Raw genomic sequence first — 16,478 nt, forward strand, 5'->3', positions numbered from 1 at the left:
CCACCTGGCTGCTTTGATGACTTACCTTTGTGTAAGCTTTAAATGGTATCAGTACTGAGATTAACTGCCCCCCCCCCCTGCATGGTACTCAGATTCAGGCTATCCCCCTGTATTGTTTAAAAATGTAATCCCCTGTGTTGTTCACACTTTTTAATCCCTGCATTGTTCAACCCCTACAGTGTTCACACCTCAGGCTGTAATCATCCCCATTGTTCACCTGTTCACACCTCAGACATTGTAGGTACTACCTGGACTATGCTGCCTTTGTGTATGGCACGGGTAGGGCAGGCAGAGTATGGCACACACAGACAGGGTAGGGCAGGCAGAGTATGGCACACACAGACAGGGTAGGGGAGGCAGAGTATGGCACACACAGGCAGCATAGGACAGGCAGAGTATGGCACACACAGGCAGCACAGGACAGACAGAGTATGGCACACACAGGCAGCACATGACAGGCAGAGTGCTGCCTGTGTGTGCCATACTCTGCCTGCCCTATGCTGCCTGTGGGAGGTGAAACTGATAGGGGTTTGTTCTGGGAGTTTGTTAGCAGTTGGAAATAGCCATTAAATTGCCCCTAAGGTGTGTAATTATGTGCTGGGGGTTGCTGTGCTATCCACAGGGGAGGGGGAGGCATATGGATTTAAGGGTGTGTCTTAATATGACATAATATAATTCTTTCACATATGAATGATGGTTGATATTCCCACAGTAAGGACCAAGCATTTGGGTTTTTTCTGTACTACCACCATTGTGATCAAATAGGTGTGGTTTGAAGTGGGTGTTGCTTAAAAAGGGGGAGTGGACAAAACTGGCTTCCATTAGCGGCCCTCCACCATGTATGCTAGAGAAATTCCGGCCCTCGGTACCGCAGAAGTTGGACAGCACTGCCCTAGAGGTATGCTCCTCAGTGTCCACTAGGTGGAGGCACTGCGCTGTTCCCAGTGCCCAGTATCAATATTACTCTGAGAACACATATCTCCTGTGAAATAAAGCCAATATTAAGTGAATGTGCCAAGAAAGGGTTACATAAATATAAACTGGCTGGAATGCTGGGACCCCTGCACTGCAATGTCACTTAAGCTGAAATAGCAGTGCTACCCTGATGAGAGTATGCCTCAGAGATAATGGGTTTCACCCACAACAGAGAATGACTGTCCTTTACAAATATATATATTATATATATTATGTATATTATATTATATATATTTACATACTATAATCTATTCTTTATATTTAGTCTCTTTGTTCCCATAGAGAAATAGGGAATGACCCTAAATTAGGCCAAATGGTAACTGACACCTGGGCCCACAGGGGGTTTTCCTGGTATCCCTGTGGTCCAGTCCGACACTGTCAAGCTAGGTTCTTTTCCCTGAACCATTGTCAGCTGTTTGGGATCTGGTCCAATAAGGTGGGCATCCTAATAAAAATAATAAAATACTACATCCCTACACTGTCCACAGTGGTGCAGTACTATTCTACTTTGTCCTCTATTGAGTTCTCCCTTGCTTTATCACCTCATGTGCTGTGAGTATTTGTCTAAACCCTGCAACATCATCTTTTGTCTTTACATATGAAACAGTTGTTAAGTTGTTTTGCAAGAGCTTCTGGCGTCCATCTACTTCTTTAATTTACAATTTGTTCTTAGACTTGGCAGTGGGAAGTGTAGTTATACAACACCCTCCTTTATATGTGTGTGTGTGTGTGTCTCCAAGCTACTAATATTATCTTCAAAATATCTAAGTTATTTATTACCTAAGTAGTCATAAGAGTATTTTTTTGTTTTACCTTAAACAGTGTTTTGGTGTATCTTTATAATCAAACAACTGAGTGCCATACACCTTGTTTGCAGGAAGGGGGTGCTCTAACAGCCTCATAGAGAAACCTTCCTTTTCCAGAACATTAGTGCCAACCAGGAGGAGAGAAGTGTTTAAATATAGTTAAAATATTAATTATTTATGCTCAGGTGGAAACTTTGTAAGGTATAAACATAGTAAATATGTACGCAATAACTAAGAAAGATTCTCACATTCAAGAAATTAAATATTATAGAAGAGAAGTCAGTTTTTGTCTCTTGTAGTTATAGTTCTTTGAAAGGCAAAATGTTCCCCTGATAAATTAGACCAAAATGCTTGGCTATGTTTTTGGTACTGCACATCCGTACTCGCTCATTTAGCAATTCTAGCTTCGGCTGTTTTTCAAGGTTTGGACTAGGGCTCCTGTGGCAGTAGTTTGAGGAAGACCCGTTGCTATTTCATCATGTTAATGCCACAAAGCTCAGTATATCTAGCTTTGGATTGAGGTGGGAGTGGATTCATTTGACTGACCATGCACAGACCACTAACCAAAAACAAACAAAAGTTCTTAACCTAACTGTACTAGTGATGTATGGGTCAGGAAATATCTGGTACCCAACCCTAATCTGCAAAAGGTTGCCACCATAGGGCCCACACCCAACCTATACTTGCATCTTTCTGCTCTGTACACTACTTCTGTGGCCAGTTTAGATTCCTAGACAGGGAAACTTCGGGAGCAAAGGAAAAGTGTATTTCCCAAGTCTGGTCCCATGGGAAGTGGATTAACCACACATCACTAATCTGTTGGTTACTATGAAAGCCAACTTTGTGACATGCCCTGAGCAGTACCCAATCTCACTAACGCTCTTGGCTAAATGGAAAAAAGCCTTCCCTTAAAAGTAGATGATGTTATAGGAGAAAACAGCTTCCAATAAAGGAATGAAGTGTGTGCTACATATTCTGAATGAGAAGATATTGTCGTAGTAAAGCTTGTCATAGCAGTAATAGATAGCTAAGTCATAAAGTAGAGAAATTATCATTTTGTCCCTTGCTGTTCCAATTCAATAAAACTAATAAGATGCTTGGAATTGTGCCTCACAGCAGCTGGGGTCTGGGAGATATAAATTTTTCACGTATACAGCTTAAGCAAAGGTTAACTAACATTTAAGCAGCATCAAAACTGAGCATGCTGAATGAAATAGTATCAGCTACTGTACTCGACAGACTGTATAGTAATTTGACATTGTCCCATATCCCTGCTACGTGAGGCAATTGCTGTGTACGCATCACTTCCTGTTTTGTTTATCTCCTGCTGACCAGAGAATAATGAGTTCAGGCACAAACAGCCCGTGTTTGGTCATGCATAGCAAGGTGTGGGAAATGATACACGAATATCTGCACAGCCTAGGACATTTTTCAATTAGAACCATTTGAATTTTGGCCACCCAGCAGCAAAAACTGATATTTTCATTGCTTATTATAGGTGTGAGTTGATAATTCATTTGCATTGTACTAAAAGGTTTGTTTAGATTTATATTTCCTTCTAAATGCCTTTTTTTGGTGACAAGGTGCCTTGAGTTTTCCTACATTCAGCTGGAAGGTTTTTTATTTGAAAACATAACTGCCCAAGTCATTACACCCTGACAATGAAGTAATTTAAATAAATAAAAATAGGGGCAGTTAGTCAAAAGCCCTTGTTCTGTGTATGAACAAGCAATCCCAGCATGCACAGCTACCAGCTTTAGATAATGCAGGCAGCATCACCAGATAATCAGATCTCTCTGTTAAAAGAGATTCTTTTTTTCTCTTCATTGTATTGATATACATTAATTCTTTATAATAACATGTTTAGCTGTAATGTAAATGTAGTACCATGAGATATTTCTAGCATTTCTACCCCAGGAATCACCTCAGCGCGCCACAAGGCAGTGCATTTGTTATGTTGTGATATATGCAAGCTTCCTCATTCAGAACTGGAGGGTTGCTGCAAGCGCATGTCACTTGACTGAGAGCAGCAAGCAATATGCAGCCACTGTCAGTACAGGCTGTCCTATTTATATAAGTGTTTTCAGTTGTGCTATGCATGTGTGGTCACACCGAAAGGCTCTCAAAGGGAGGAATGTTTACATCGTAACGGAATGTTAGAAGGAATCACATCACATTACAGACTCTAAGGATCCTTTCTCCTTTGGTAAGAGCTCGATTTCTTTGATTGCTTTAGTAAATTGAAGGGGTTTTCTTTTCACTGCTAGGAAAAGAAAAGGTCTGCCTGGAAGGAGCCGTGACATAGCGTGTGAGGGGTAAGCATCCATACTGCAAACTTTAACAAAGAGGGCACTGCCGCCAAGATAAAATATTAACATAGGACAGTAATGAGAAATCATTAAAGCGATATTGTATAACAATAGCTCCGTATTATGCCTCAGCAGGACCTTACAGAAGGATTCATGGATTTTATAAACAAAAATGTGTTCCCCATGCTCCTTGCTGTACACCACAGAGGTGAAATCATTACTGTGGGTGCTCACTGCAGACACGACACACATTTAATACAAGGACATTACAAGATGTCAAAAGTTCATGCAGTGTGCCATTTATTCAGTGTCGCGTGCCAAAACAAATAATTTATGAGGCAGTTAATTGCTGGAAACAGTAGTGTGGCTTGTGTGTTTCTTTTGAAGATCAGTGCCTCTTCAAGAAATTGCTGTAGATGAAAGGGGATGGCATATTTAATTAGAAAATTTGATGGCATGTTACAAATAAAACTAGCACAGGATGTAAAATAAACATTCCCCTCTAATTAGCAATTGTGAGAGCTGCATGAGACCAATTCTCCTGGCAGCTGATGCTGTTATAACATCTCCCTAATAACCTAGGGAAACTGACATAGCAGGTGTAAATAGAGACTGTTCACTAAATGGCAAGCTATAAGTCAGTGACAGGGGGCCTTCGGCAAGCCTGCTGTTACAGAACAAGAACTCCCAGCATCCTAAAAACACTTAGGCTGAGGGTATGAGGGTGGGATGCTGGGAGTAGAGCTGAAGGACTGAAAGGTTGCATTCAAGGTGAAACAAGATTGTGATTCCCTTATTTTTTTTTAAAAAGATAGAAAATAATGACATAATCAACTGTTTTGACTTGTGCTTTATACAGTGCTTTTGGGGGAAAATTAAAAAAAAATGGTTTTACAGTATGGTTACATACAGTAAGCTGATTTTAATACACCTATGTTGATTATTATTTAGTATTTTACGTATCCTTCTATGTAGAATGTGGCATTATAATACTGAAACATTAGCTGAAAGATGTGCAAATATAAGCAATACTACAGTTCTGTAATGACGTTCCCCTGAGTGGATCTTTAGCGTGAGCACTGCTAAGTGCTCTGCATTGATGTTTGTCTCTACAAATAAATATTGCTAAAGTGTTTCCTGATCTGCTGAACAATTTAGTGCTCCTAAGAAGGGTAAGAAAGGATCATTGCGAAGCTGGGAGATAAATATCACAGTGGATTTCATTTTTGGAAAGTGCTTGGTGGACTCTTGACGGAAGGACTAAGCGAAACGACCTTATTTACATTGATAGCTTTGTTGCAAAACCTACATTCCAATCATACATAAAAGCAATAATTTTTCTAGCAACTTGACTTCTACGGGTAAGGGCAATGGCAACAGGCACAATCTGCCATTTTTTTGTAGTTTGCACACTGCCTTCCTGCTTTAAAGAATTTCTACAGGTTTCTGTGGGACAGCACTCAGGGGAACATCTTAGTGCCCCTTAGTGCTCTTGAACTTCTGTCTGGGGTCTAAGTAAATTACCTCTAATGTTATTTCTAAGCTGTACATTGATACAACTTTATTTGTGCACATACCCTCTCATGGTTTAGATTTAGACAGAGCAGCTCAAAATTGAAGGCCTTAGAGGGGCTGGGGTTTCTGGTGGACTGCAGGTCTGCATATCATGACGGCCTGGGTGGATAGGGGACGTGGCCTAAATTGTACTGGGTCAAAAGGCCAATCAAATCATATTAGAGCAATAGTGTCATACACAAAAGTTTGTGAATCTTGGCCAGTAGCATTATGCTTATTGGTTTTCAATTGGACAGCATCAATCAGTTCTAGAGTTAAAGGAATACTGTCATGGGAAAATATGTTTTTTTCAAATAATATGTAACCCTTTCTTGGCACACTCATTTCTTTGGGCTGTATACTTGGTGAAACAGGAAATTTAGTTCTCTTTGCAAATGTGAAAGATCCTGGGAACTGGGATTTTAGCGCAGTGCCTCCACCTAGTGGACACTGAGGAGCACACCGCAAGGGGATTTCCACTAGGAAAAATAATTAGCACACACTGCAGCAATGATAACTTTTTATAAGCGTTGAAATAGAATGTAAAACAACTTTATGGATAACTGATTATCCTGCCCTGAGGAACCCTTGCAGTCTATCCACTCCTGACACAGTCTCTTTAGGTGCCCAGTCCCAACTTTGGACCCGGATAGACCACAACCCTTATATTCAGTTCAGTCCCTTCCCCAAGAGCTCTTAAGTCCCACCAAGTAGAGCTATCTGCACCAGAGAACCTTTCCCTTTGGAAAGGTGGCTGCTCCCACATAGCAGGCACTCAAGCCTGTCCTCACCAGGGGACACACACAGAGATTCCACAGAGGACCCTGTAATCACCAGCATCCCAGCAGACACACAACAATTGGTACTGGCTACTCATTCTGAATCTCTCTTCCAAAAAGCTGGCAAAATAACAAGGGTTCCCTTTATAAACTGCTGGGCCTGCCCCTGATTTTTGGCTCCAAACCTAGGCACACCCCCTCTCTCCCAACAGTGCACTGGGGCATCCAGCCAATCAGGTTTATCCCCAGTCTGTAGCCGGGCTGGATAATGGCACAGACAGAGAAACGGGAAAGAGTTTTGATCCCCTACATTTATAATAGTCAACAATGGTGTGGAACAGCGGTCAAGTTCTTGTTGGAGAATTATCCTTTATTTATATCCAACACAGTGTATCCAACGTTTCAACCCTCATTGGGGCCTTTATATATATTATATGAGTATATATATATACAGAGGGTGACTATATTACCAATATACTTGCATTAATAAAGGTTTTATGGTTGAGTTATAATTAATTTAGCTGTTACAGATTATAAATATTTTGTGGTAAAGTAGACAGTTAATTGATAATTATTAATCAAATTAGAGTCAAGACTTGAGTTGAGGTAAAAGGATTTGTTGTCTGATATATCTGGAGTCAATATTTTGATTAAACGTACATTCAGAATAAATGTGTTTCTGATGGCCAAGATAGCATTTAATAGCATTTTTTTTCATGTGAAAAAACTGATTGTTAACCAGTAGGTTAATATAAATATATTCTTTTTCAGAATAGAAAACAAGCATAAGGATTTTATATATAAAGATAAATATACTACAACCCTGTTTTCAGAAAAATGTGGGGCACTGTGTAAAATGTAAATAAAAAGAGAAATAAGCAAGGTCTTTCCTGAAAAAGACACTGTCTGGATGGCAGCTTATATATTATAACCTGTATATACTGTTCATCAGTAATGGTGCCTTCCCAGATGTGCAAGTTACCCATGCCATTTGCACTAATGCACCCCTATACAATCATGTATGCTGGCTTTAGAACTGGGTGCTGATAACAAGCCAGATGGTCCTTCCCTCTTTAGCCTGGAGTCTGCGGCATCCATGATTTCCAAAAAGAATTTAACATTTTGATTTATCAGACCACAGGGGAGTTTTCCACTCTGCTTCAGCCCATTTTAAATGAGCTTGGGCCCAGAGTAGGCAGTGGTTTTTTTGGATCATGTTTGTGTACGGTTTCTTATTTGCATTTATGGATGCAGGGATGAACTGTGTTTACAGACAGTGGTTTTTGGGAATATTCCTAAACCCATGCAGAATCCACTGCAGAATTGTGTCTGTTTTTCATGCAGTGGCACCTAAGGGTCCAAAGATCACAGCCATCCAATATTGGCTTCAGCCAATGTAAACAGAGATTTATCTGGATTCTCTGAATCTTTTAATGATATTGTATACTGTTGGTGATAAATTCCCCAAATACTTAGCAATTTTACATTGAGTAAAGTTATTTTTAAATTTTTGTAATATTTGCCAAGCAGTGTTTCAGAGTGGTGATTTTAAAGTCTAAAGAAGAGTTCTACCCTCAAAAATTAAGGGTCAATATAATAATTATGTTTACACGAGCAATCCAAGAGGCAAACAGCCGATAACATCAAAAAACAATATTGTCATACATCTAGCCCAGTTGTCCCCAACCAGTGGCTCGTAAGCAACATGTTGCTCACCACCCCCTTTGATGTTGCTTCAAGTGGCCTCAAAGTAGGTGCCCATTTTTAAATTTGTGGCTCATAGGCAGGTTTTGGAAGCACAGAGACACAACTTTACTCCAAGCAGAGCCTCCTGCAGGCCAGCAGTTTACATGGGGCTACTAAACAGCCAATCACATTTGGCACCCCCAAAGAACTTTTTTCATGCTTGTGTTGCTTACCAACACTTTAATATCTGAGTGTGGCTCACAAGTACAAAAGGTTGGGGATACCTGATCTACCCACTCCAGTCAACCATAATGGTCACCAGGTCACAACATTTTTTAATGAGTTTATGAAGAAAAGTGAGCTAAAGTTTGTAAGATAGGTTAGGTCTCAAGAATATCCATTCTGAATGGCATATACAGTGGATATAAAAAGTCTACACACCCCTGATAAAATGTCAGCTTCCTGTGCTGTACAAAAATTAGACAAAGATAAATCATTTTAGAACCTTTAATGTGACCTATAAACTGTACCACTCAATTGAAAAACAAACTGAAATCTTTTAGGTGGAGGGAATAAAACCAAAACAACAAAAATAATGTAGTTGCATAAGTGTCTATCAGCATGGCACATTTTGACTTTGCAAGATTTGCCCTCTCTTCTTTGTAGAAATACCCTGACATATCTGTCAGATTGCGAGGGCATCTCCTGTGCACAGCCCTCTTCAGATCACCCCACAGATTTTCAATTTTTAATTCAGGTCTGGGCTCTTTCTTCCGGTGAAGCCATTCCTTTGTTGATTTGGATGTATGCTTTGGGTCATTGTCATGCTGAAAGATGAAGTTCGTCCTCATGTTCAGCTTTCTAGCAGAAGCCTGAAGGTTTTGTGCCAAAAACCTGGTATTTGCAACTGTTCCTTAACTAAGGCCCCAGTTCCAGCTGAAGAAAAACAGCCCCAAAGCATGATGCTGCCACCACCATGCTTCACTGTGGGTATTGTGTTCTCTTGGTGATGTGCAGTATTGTTTTTGCGCCAAACATATTTTTTGGAATTATGGCCAAAAAGTTCAACCTTGGTTTCATCAGACCTTAACACCTTTTCCCACATGCTTTTGGGAGACTTCAGATGTGTTTTTGCAAAATGTAGCCTGACTTGGATGTTTTTCTTCATAAGAAAAGGCTTTCGTCTTGCCACTCTACCCCATAGCCCAGACATATTAAGAATAAGGGATATTGTTGTCACATGTACCACACAGCCAGTACTTGCCAGATATTCCTGCAGCTCCTTTAATGTTGCTGTAGGCCTCTTGGTAGCCTCCCTGACCAGTTTTCTTCTCGTCTTTTATCAATTTTGGAGGGATGTCCAGTTCTTGGTAATGTCGCAGTTGTGCCATATTTTCTCCACTTGATGATGACTGTCTTCACTGTGTTCCATGGTATATCTAATGCCTTGGTAGTGACCTCACAGAAACCACATATATTGTGTCCCTGTATCCATTATATTAAGCTCAAGTAAACTAAAGGAACTGGAACCTGCTAATTGAGGCCCTGCACTGTATAGAGCAGGTAAAAGGCAGGGATTGCTGTGTTTAGGATCTGTGCACCCTTGTGTATATATATATATATATATGTAACTAGAGAAGACCAACAAACTCTAATCTTATCTCTTAGTCTGTAGTATCTTCTTAGAGTATTCTTTTTCTCTTTTAGTGTTTTTAACTTCAATTTGTATCCGGCTACAGTTGGTACAGCTCATATCCTTGTTACCCAGAGCCAATGAAAAATTTAACTTTTTGTCCCATTTTATTAATTTGCATTGTGCAGATCTTGCAAAAAGAATGCCTGCAAAATTGTATTTTGTAAGCAAATGGGTTGCTGTATACTTTATACAGACTGTAGCCCTATGCTGCTCCAGTTTCAGTTTCATGTACACCCTCCAGTGTGGTTTGTCTCTTGTGTTCCTATAAGCTGTTAGTAGTAGTCTACAATTGCAATTAGAGTTAATGTGCCCTTTCTGTTACATCTGTTCCTTCTTTGCAAATGCATGAAAACTAGCAGGGTTTCTAATTTAGATTATTTCGTGTGCAAGCATTTTAATATTACATCTGCTATTATGAATTAGAAGTAAGTGACAGAGAAATGCTTAATTCTCATTAGAAAATAAGCTCTTGTTAAGCAGAAGCATTGCCGTTTCCTAACGCACTTGTTTTATTTGCAGAACTGTATATTCTTCTGGGTCTTTAAAATCAGAATGTTGGTTTTTACTCTTGGCATACTTTGCTGAAAAGATTTGGCAATTTTGATTTTTCTGCCAAAATATATCATTCTTATTGTACTCTGACTATCAATGTTGATTGGGAATGTAGACAAAAGATAAAACGACAAAGATAGCAGGATGCAGTTTCAGAAACTAAAACAAAGCATTTCTGCATCGTTCACTTGACTGCAGTTATAATCTTGATTAATTAATAACTGATGCTGACATTATTAGGGGTAAAAAGGTCTTTCAGGATCCAAAATTGAAGTAATTTTTTAATTAGTTTTCTGAAGTTGCCCTTGCGAGGCAATTTCAGGCGACTGAAGATGCATCCAGTGGGATGGCATGTTGGGGAGATTCATAAAGATTGTTGAATACAGTGGTAGTAGAATATTTCCTTGTTGCTTTTTCTGTAACATAATTTGTTTTATAAGTAAGGGCTGTAAGCCCTAAAGTTTAACCCCCAAACCTAGAGGACTGGGGAGTCACTTTTATTCTTGGCAAGTGTGTCCCTACCAGGAGCATAAGCTCCAACCAGCATAGCTCTCTGGGTCACAGAGACATGCAAGCCTCCCAACCACAACATTGTAGCAATCCCATCTTAAAAGGGGGGGCCCATGTTTGGGGTACATATATTTGTGTTAGGCACAAGTGGTTTCTGCATTGTGGATTGATGGTACGCATTACCCCTGCAATGTTTTAACCTGCTCTATTTAATCTTTTAAGAAGATTCTGTTAATACCAATTGTGTTTATTTAGCCAACTGAAGAACAAAGTGTCATGGTTTTACAGACGTAATTCCGGTGTAATACAAGTACAGTAATTGAGTAGAGTATTTGCAAGTGTCTCTTTAAAAAATAATGAGATTTTACTTTCTTACTAATGATCTAAGTTTAAGTTTCTTTCTTTTCTGATTCCCTAACTTTGGACTTTCTTGAATTTTTATGGTTTAGAGGTCTTAATACTGCCTTTATATAAATATCCTACTTCAAATTATATAGGGTCTGGAATTTACACACTTTTAAAATAAAGTAAATGTAAGGGGAAAAGTGAAAAAAAATTGGATACAAGGTGTTGCTTATTCTTGGCTATAATTTTAAATACTCAAAATGCTGTATATTAAAGTTTTCCTTTGGTTCTTTGAGTAAAGCTGCACCAGTGGCAGTCTGGGCTTTTTTTTTCTAGGGGTCAGGAGATTCCCATTCTAGGCCTAAGTTCAAAAACTTCTCATATGACCTCCACTATGTACTAAAACACCAGAAATCACCCATGTGCAGAGCTTCATTTTTATGTTGAATAAATATATAAACCTGTCTCTTCTAAGTCTAAAAATAACATACAATCAGCTTTATAGTCTAACAGATGACAGGTAGTTAATGCAATATAAAATAGTATATTGACAGAGCATAATTCATTGTGAAATTTGCTCTGGGAAATGCAAGCAGAAGTCACTTTCATTTGAGTGAATGAAATAAATCAGACTGTATGAAAACTACTTGCTATTTGGCCTAGTAATCATAGGCGCAATGAGTGAACTATTTCTGCACCTCTGCCAGAGAAACACTCAATTAGAGCATTTGAATTAACCCATGTCACTTAGTGATGTACTGTCAATGTTAGCAATTCATTACATTCCCAGCCCTGTATTTCTTTTTAACAGTGTACATTTTACACTAAGCCTGAAGATGAAATGGAGCTAATGGACTGCTATTAATCTTATTTTTTTTTATCCAGTCTTGAGTATTGCAATTTTAGAATGAACCTAAAAAGTATACTGAATCATGATTCATGTGAGAAGGAAGTCTGCACACAGTCTCTTTCTGTTACAACAGGAATATTCAGCTACCTACTTTCTGAAAGCTGCTGACATTCAATACAAAACCTCCTTTAGATGTAGTTTGACACTAGAAGCCAAAACTATTACAGTCTTGTTGGTTGTTAGGGTCCGGTAAGCACCAGACCTAAATACACCCCTATACCATGCACATGACATCATGCGCAGTGTATGCATGATGTTGCACATATCTACGTTATGCACATGACGTCACGCACATCATATGCATGTCACAGTTCCCAATGTTGCAGAAGTGACATTACACAGAGTGCTGGGACCCCCTACCCCCTCACCCCCCAGTTTTTTTTTTTTGTAAAAAAAAAAAAAAGAAAATTAGGCACACAAGGGCCTACCCCCAAACCTGCTGCCCTTGGCACAGGCCCTCAGATGCTTATGCCTCGGGGGAATAAATACACCCCTGCAGGCCATGTCTCCTATTTGCTTGCACAGATCACTACTTGTTTAATGCAAGAGAAATTAGAGATAGCACTAAGGCAGTGAAAAATGGTGGTGCAGTGGTTGATGCTAGAGAGATTCTGAGCAGTCACACCTAATGCAGGCCAAAATATAAATGGCATTAACACTTATATAGAAGCTGGGCTGTTATACTGTCACATCTTAATATTTCCATTAAACTAAGGGGCTGAATTTCATACATTAAAAACTACGAGTTGGAAAAATTTGTATTGAATACAAAAATTTTGGATCACATCATGGTCGTATGAAATTATCGTGGTACAATCTGAAAGTTACGCGCAAAAAACTTTCTAACTTTAAACCTTTGGTGCATGTTTTTGGAAGCCTTCCATAGGACTCAATGGCACTCTGGAGCTGCAACCTGGCCAAAGGAAAGTCACGATACCGAACCTTGAATGAATAACTAAACTTTCGTACTCATTGCGACGATATGATTTTGTTGCACAAATTGTTGCAAAGCACGAAAAAGCTGCAGAAATTAACGAAAAAATCGCAGAAAATATGCACAGTTCTAAAACTTAGAAAAAAGTACAAATTTTTAGCATTCGTACCCAATCATACTTTAATGAATAGGCCCCATAGTATGATTTAAAATATTGCTTGTACTCACTATGATCATTTTATAATGTTTGCTTTTTTTTTTTTGCAATGTACTAGAACAGTGCTGTCCAACTTCTGTGGTACCGAGGGCCGGAATTTTTCCGACCTACGTGGTGGAGGGCCGATAATGGAAGCCAGTTTTAACCACTCCCCTTTTTGAAACCACACCCACTTGAAATCACACCCGTGTTAACCCATATTAATGGTTGTAGTACAGCAAAAACCTGCCATATTCTGCCTTCCCTACCCTGCCTGTGTGTGCCATACTCTGCCTTCCCTACCCTGCCTGTGTGTGCCATACTCTGCTTGCCCTATGCTGCCTGTGTGTGCCATACTCTGCCTTCCCTACCCTGCCTGTGTGTGCCATACTCTGCCTTCCCTACCCTGCCTGTGTGTGCCATTCTTGGCTGGTTTGTGCCATACTTGGCCTGTGTGTGCCATACCCTGCCTGTGTGTGCCATACTCTGCCTGCCCTACCCAGCCTGTGTGTGTCATACTCTGCCTGCCCTACCCTGCCTGTGTGTGCCATACTCTGCCTGCCCTACCCTGCCTGTGTGTGCCATACTCTGCCTGCCCTACCCTGCCTGTGTGTGCCATACTCTGCCTGCCCTACCCTGCCTGTGTGTGCCATACTCTGCCTGCCCTACCCTGCCTGTGTGTGTATGGCACACACAGGCAGCATACAGTGACACAATGCTGGCACTGCTCCTACAGTCTGCACAATAACTATATATTAAAAAACTTTTTAACTGCAGTACCACCTCAGTATATGTTCTTTTTGTAGTGTGCAGGGATTATTTATGGGTTTCTACTGCTCCTACAGTCTGAGGTGTGAACAGGGGAACAATGTGGGCCTGAGGTGTGAACACTGCAGGGGGTGAACAATGCAGGGATTAAAAGGTGTGAACAACACAGGGGATTACATTTTTAAACAATACAGGGGGATTACAGCCTGAATGTGAGGTGTGAACCATGCAGGGGGGGAAGTTAATCACAGTACTGATACCATTTAAAGCTTACACAAGAGTAAGCCATCAAAGCAGCCAGACAGGTGGGGGGCCACACAGAGGGGGGTCGCGGGCCACCAGTTGGACAGCACTGTACTAGAAGATACAAAGTCACCTATAGCAATCAGTTAATAGGTAGTGTTTAAGGGTAACCTGTTTAAAAACAAATATAATTTTGGTTTATAGGGGTTACTGTCTCTAGGCAAGCTTTGTACTGTTTATTACAGATGAGGTTACCAGTTTTGATGTGATATGATTTATTTTTATTTAACATTGCTTAGGAACCTTAAATGTTGATGCATGCTTTTGTTTGAGAGGATTATATCCCCTGTGAATTTTCCCTTGGCCTTATTTAAGTTGCATGGTCAGCAATAGAAGTACCTAGTCAGAAAAAGTAGATTATAAATCTAGGAAGATTAAATGTTGTTTGGCTTGGGCAACCTAAAGAACATTTGTAGCTTTTCATAAGGCCATCTCAGTAGGAATGAAAGTATTTCCCTACAAAGAAATTTACAAGTAGGCACATCAATTACCTCAAGTCATGTCTTTAGGCACTGTGATTGTCAATGGAATGGGTTACAGAATAAACTGTGGAGAAAGACATCCCACTTACAGTTCAACTAAATGTATCAATAAGTGTGTTAATGGGTTGAGAGAGCTTCATAAATATACCCCATCTCTTGTTATGATTCAGAGACCTTGGGATCGTTTTGTAGTTAAGGGCATTGATTTTTAATAGGTTGTCAGATGAATCACCAATATTTTATCTTCATGGCTTTATATGACGAGATATGGTACTGTAGTGCAGAGATATAGTAAAGTAAATATATTGATCTCCGAAGGTAAAATGCACTCTGTTATTCATTGAACAATGGCAAAAGGACTTCAATGTCTGTACTCTAGAATTGAAGGCAAAATTGTGGCTGTATGACATAATTTTTCTAACTGTTGTAGTACCAAATCCAAAGAACCACACTAATATTGTGAATTAGTTTATTAGTATAGTATATTCACTTCTCTCTAAGGAATTCTAAAGTTCTGTCATGCAGTATATTGTATTTTAAACATTGCTTGTCATGTAAGGAATGCAGTGGTGAATGATGCATTAAAACGGAAGCATATATTATAAATACAGTTTAAAAATTAAATATAATATTAACCCCATAACTGAACATATGTATACAGTATTTGTGGAAATTATTTTTGGTGGCTGATATAACTTCCAGTTGGTATATCTTTCATTCGGTATCATTCTGAAGCAGATTTTCAGACACACACAAACTTAAGCAGTGTTGCTCTAGAAGCTAGAAATCTGCTAGATATCTATTGGTTATAAGTGATTATATCAGTGAAATATGTTAGAACTTTAACAAGACTAAGCTATGCAGAGCTTAAAATTCCTTATTAAACCTTAGAATTTTTTTTCCATTTGGTCCTGATAACCATTGTGTTAGCTTATGTATACTGTACTGAAAGACAAATAACTGTCTTTCTGCAGTGATTAGTAGCAACCAATGTTGCTTCACCTACATGGCCCCCGTCCCTCATGAATGTAGCAGTGCTATATTCACCACGGCAGCTGCAGCAATTTTGCAATACACAGATTGTAAGTGACCCTTATTATCTATTGAGTTAATAAAGCAGTCTGCTGTGTACCATTAAACTATACATTACTGATAGGAATGTTGCCATTATTATCAGGGCCATATTACCTTTATAGGCACCTAAGGGCTTTTGCCTATAGAAAAAGACAACTTTGGGGATAGTCCCTTTCCTATTGCCCCAGACTGTCTTGCACATGAATTACCACCAAGAGCAGGGAGTGGGCTGCATCAGTTTTCATTCAGTTACATCAGTCTCTAATGCCACTCCAGCTTTGGCCTGTGTGTTTCAAGTAGACAGTAGATCCAGCCAGGGAGCAATGTTTAGTCTTTGCCAAGTTCTTAAACTGTACTTTGACATTTCTATCAAGTTGACAGTGTTCTCATCTTACTTAATTTTTTAGTTTAAGGTTCCCAATTGGAACACAGCCATCTGTTTTAAATGACAGTCCCCAACATCTCAGTTGGAAATCTCAAGTTTAGCCTATACAAAATTGACTTAAGATTGTTTATTCCTGTTAACCTAATTTATTTCTAATAGGCTGTAAAAAGTAATTGGCAGATGCAAAGTTCAACAAGTTAGTTACTACCTAATA

The 16,478-nt window shown here is 39.4% G+C and overlaps 1 protein-coding gene across 4 annotated transcripts in view; it reads left to right on the forward strand.

Moving 5' to 3' along the window:
* Positions 1-3,155: 3,155 nt before the first annotated feature.
* Positions 3,156-16,478, forward strand: part of aff3 (AF4/FMR2 family member 3) — a 135,051-nt gene continuing 121,728 nt past the window's right edge. For all 4 annotated transcript variants that reach the window (XM_031897011.1, XM_031897014.1, XM_031897012.1 and 1 more), the window contains exon 1: positions 3,156-3,987. The gene's annotated coding sequence lies outside the window, so the exon portion shown is untranslated. The remainder of the gene's footprint in view (positions 3,988-16,478) is intronic.

This window comes from Xenopus tropicalis, chromosome 2 (assembly GCF_000004195.4).
Source record: "Xenopus tropicalis strain Nigerian chromosome 2, UCB_Xtro_10.0, whole genome shotgun sequence".
NCBI lineage: Eukaryota > Metazoa > Chordata > Amphibia > Anura > Pipidae > Xenopus > Xenopus tropicalis.